Source organism: Monodelphis domestica, chromosome 4 (genome assembly GCF_027887165.1).
Source record: "Monodelphis domestica isolate mMonDom1 chromosome 4, mMonDom1.pri, whole genome shotgun sequence".
Lineage (NCBI taxonomy): Eukaryota > Metazoa > Chordata > Mammalia > Didelphimorphia > Didelphidae > Monodelphis > Monodelphis domestica.
Genome location: NC_077230.1, coordinates 449,259,226 through 449,263,810, shown reverse-complemented (window position 1 = coordinate 449,263,810; position 4,585 = coordinate 449,259,226). Strand labels below are relative to the sequence as shown.

Genomic DNA, 4,585 nt, shown 5'->3' with positions numbered 1-4,585 from the left:
TTTTGATTTGCATCTCTCTGATTATAAGAGATGTAGAGCACTTTTTCATGTGCTTATTAATAGTTTTGATTTCTTTGGCTGAGAATTGCCTGTTCATGTCCCTTGCCCATTTGTCAATTGGAGAATTGCTTGATTTTTTGTACAATTGATTTAGTTCTTTATAAATTTTAGTAATTAAACCCTTGTCAGAGGTTTTTATGAAGATTGTTTCCCAATTTGTTGCTACCCTTCTGATTTTGGTTACATTGGTTTTGTTTGTACAAAAACTTTTTAATTTGATGTAATCCAGATTATTTATTTTGCATTTTGTAATACTTTCTAATTCTTCCTTGGTTTTGAAGTATTTCCCTTCCCAAAGGTCTGACATGTATACTATTCTGTGTTCGCCTAATTTTCTTATAGTTTCCTTCTTTATGTTCAAGTCATTCATCCATTTTTAATTTATCTTGGTGTAGGGTGTGAGGTGTTGATCTAAGCCTAATCTTTCCCACACTGTCCTCCAATTTTCCCAACAGTTTTAATGAAATAGTGCATTTTTGTCCCAAAAGCTGGGATCTTTGGGTTTGTCATATACTATCTTGCTGAGGTTGCTTGCCCCCAGTCTATTCCACTGATCCTCCTTTCTGTCTCTTAGCCAGTACCAAATTGTTTTGATGACCGCTGCTTTATAATATAGTCTGAGATCTGGGACTGCAAGACCCCCTTCCTTTGTATTTTTTTTTCATTAATTCCCTGGATATCCTTGATCTTTTGTTCTTCCAAATGAACTTTGTTATGTTTTTTTCTAAATCGGTAAAAAAAATTTTTGGAAGTTCCATGGGTATGGCACTAAATAGATAGATGAGTTTGGGTAGGATGGTCATTTTTATTATATTGGCTCGTCCTACCCATGAGCAGTTAATGTTCTTCCAATTGTTCAAGTCTAGTTTTAGTTGTGTGGAAAGTGTTTTGTAGTTGTGTTCATATAGATCCTGTGTTTGTCTCGGGAGATAGATTCCTAAGTATTTTATTTTGTCTTGGGTAATTTTGAATGGGATTTCTCTTTCTAGTTCTTGCTGCTGAGCTGTGTTGGAATTATATAGAAATGCTGATGACTTATGTGGGTTTATTTTGTATCCTGCAACTTTGCTAAAGTTGTTGATTATTTCAATTAGCTTTTTGGTTGAGTCTCTAGGATTCTTTAAGTAGACCATCATGTCATCTGCAAAGAGTGATAATTTGGTCTCCTCCTTGCCTATTTTGATGCCTTCAATTTCTTTTTCTTCTCTAATTGCTACTGCTAGTGTTTCTAATACAATGTCAAATAATAGAGGTGATAATGGGCATCCTTGTTTCACTCCTGATCTTAATGGGAATGGATTTAGTTTATCCCCATTGCAGATGATATTAGCTGATGGTTTTAGATATATACTGTTTATTATTTTTAGGAATGACCCTTCTATTCCTATGCTTTCTAGTGTTTTTAGTAGGAATGGGTGTTGTATTTTATCAAAGGCTTTTTCTGCATCTATCGAGATAATCATGTGGTTCTTGTTGGTTTGCTTGTTGATGTGGTCAATTATGTGGATAGTTTTCCTAATGTTGAACCAGCCCTGCATCCCTGGTATAAATCCTACTTGATCATGGTGGATGACCCTTCTGATCACTTGCTGGAGTCTTTTTGCTAGTATCCTATTTAAGATTTTTGCATTACATTATTTCAGTAGAGTTATTATTTAGGAGGGACCTTATCTGCAATTGGCAGATGAGTGCTGGGGGCCATCAGTCCACGAGACAGAGTCACTCAGGGTTGCTGGGGAGACTACAGAGTGTCCTTGGCGAGATGTGATTACCCACCCAACCCCCTTTTACATGAATTCTTTCATCAATGCCCCTTACCTATGAATTCACATGATTATTATTCCCCCTAGTCTCAAAAGAAATAATAAAAGAACAAAGCACACGTGCCCTAATTCTCCAAAATATCACCAAAAGAGCAGACCCTCAAACCCAACCCCAAAAAGACTGTCATGGGTTAACTTTTACTTAGGGACATAATTCCCAGCAAAACCTCATCTACAGGCCAAGCCCAAAACTTTTTGGAACCGATACACAGTACTGATTCTAAGAGGGAAGGGAAGGCTTTAAAAAACAAAGAATTCATGAGTCTTCCTCTGTTCAGCATTGATAGGCCTCTCGACCTCATTCCAACTTCCTTTTACACAGTGTTTATTCATTACAATCATTCAGTTGTCCTTCTGATATTTCCCCTCATCTTGCTTCATCCTTGAACACTTTTGGTAGCTCTCATGGCTTGGATTCCCGAATCTATGATCACTCCTCATTACGCACCTCCTTCAATTCCTTCCTAGCTCTGTGTTGCCCATGGATCATGGCCACTTTTCACTCATAGTTCTGTTGACCTTCTCTGCCTTTTCCCCATGAATTCAGGCTATGTTTGAGAGAACTCAAGGACATTCCTTTTAGGGCTATTGTCACTGTGGGGTATGTGCCTGGTTTTTCTCAGCTACAAGGGTCCCGTTCCCCTAGAAGAGGCCACAAAGGAAATTTGTGTTTTTCATTTCATCTCTTTCAGACTGGGAGTCCAGGTCTAAGAGCAAGAAGGAAACTCCAAAATAAGGCATTCCTGAGGAAGAAGGAAGCAAAAAGATTGGTCTTGCATTCTGCTTTGGAGAAGTAGAAATTGATGAAAACAAATTCTGTGGAGAAATCAGAGAAACCAGGAGTCACATTTGGGGCATTTCATCTTTACTCATTTCAGAAAAGTACCAACATGTATACTGGAGAGAAATTCTACAAGTGACCCCAATGTAGGAAAGCTTTTAATAAAATCTCAAAACTCATTTTACATCATAGAATTCATGTTGGAGAAAACCCTTGTGAATGCAATGTCTGTGGGAAAGGTTTTCGTCATAGGTCAAAACTTAACATACATCGGAGGGCACATACTAGAAAAAATCCTTATCAATGCAATGACTGTGGGAAAATGTTTATTAATGACTCAAAACTTATTTTACATCAGAGGATTCATACTGGTGAGAAGCCTTTTAAATGTAATGATTGTGGGAAATTCTTCAGTCATAGGTCAAAACTTATTATACACCAGAGAATTCATACTGGTGAGAAACCTTTTAAATGTCATGATTGTGGGAAGGCCTTTATTCGGAGTTCCCACCTCCTTCAACACCAGAGAATTCATACTGATGAGAAGCCATTTAAATGTGATGATTGTGGGAAGGCCTTTAATCAGAATTCCAACCTCCTTCAACACCAGAGAATTCATACTGGTGAGAAGCCATTTAAATGTGATGATTGTGGGAAGGCCTTTAATAGGAATTCCAACCTCCTTCAACATCAGAGAATTCATACTGGTGAGAAGCCATTTCAATGTAATGATTGTGGGAAGACCTTTAATCAGAATTCCAACCTCTCTGTTCACCAAAGAATTCATACTAGTGAGAGGCCATTTCAATGATATGATTGTGGGAAGGCCTTTAATCGGAGTTCCCACCTCCTTCAACACCATAGAATTCATACTGGTGAGAAGCCATTTCAATGTCATGATTGTGGGAAGGCCTTTAGTCAGAGTTCCTACCTCCTTCAACACCAGAGAATTCATACTGATGAGAAGCCATTTAAATGTGATAATTGTGGGAAGGCCTTTAATCAGAATTCCAACCTCTCTGTTCACCAAAGAATTCATACTGGTGAGAAGCCATTTCAATGTCATGATTGTGGGAAGGCCTTTAATCAGAGTTCCCACCTCTTTCAACACCAGAGAATTCATACTGGTGAGAAGCCTTTTAAATGTAATGATTGTGGGAAGGCCTTTAATCGGAGTTCCACCCTCCTTAAACACCAGAGAATTCATACTGGTGAGAAGCCATTTAAATCTGATGATTGTGGGAAGGCCTTCATTTGGAGTTCCAACCTCCTTCAGCACCAGAGAATTCATACTGGTGAGAAGCCATTTAAATGTAATGATTGTGAGAAGGCCTTTAATCAGAGTTCCACCCTCCTTAAACACCAGAGAATTCATACTGGTGAGAAGCCATTTAAATGTAATGATTGTGGGAAGGCCTTTAATCAGAATTCCCACCACTTTCAGCACCAGAGAATTCATACTGGTGAGAAGCCATTTCAATGTAATGATTGTGGGAAGGCCTTTAATCGGAATTCCCACCTCCTTCAGCACCAGAGAATTCATACTGGTGAGAAGCCATTTCAATGTCATGATTGTGGGAAGGCCTTTAATCAGAGTTCCCACCTCCTTCAACATCAGAGATTTCATACTGGTGAGAAGCCATTTAAATGTAGTGATTGTGGGATGGCCTTTAATCAGAGTTCGACTCTCCTTACACACCAGAGAATTCATACTGGTGAGAAGCCATTTAAATGTAATGATTGTGGGAAGGTCTTTAATCAGAGTTCAAATTTAATTGTCCATCAGAGAATTCATACTGGAAAGCTTATTAAAAAATCATGAATGTGGTAAAGATTTCAATAAGAGAACAAACTTCCTGGTACATCAGAGAATTCACACTGGTGAGGAACCTTATAAATGTGAAGGCTGTGAGAAAGTCCT

The 4,585-nt window shown here is 38.3% G+C and overlaps 1 pseudogene; it reads left to right on the top strand.

Moving 5' to 3' along the window:
• Window positions 1–2,929: 2,929 nt before the first annotated feature.
• LOC100030659 (zinc finger protein 665-like) lies at window positions 2,930–4,585 on the top strand (annotated as a pseudogene).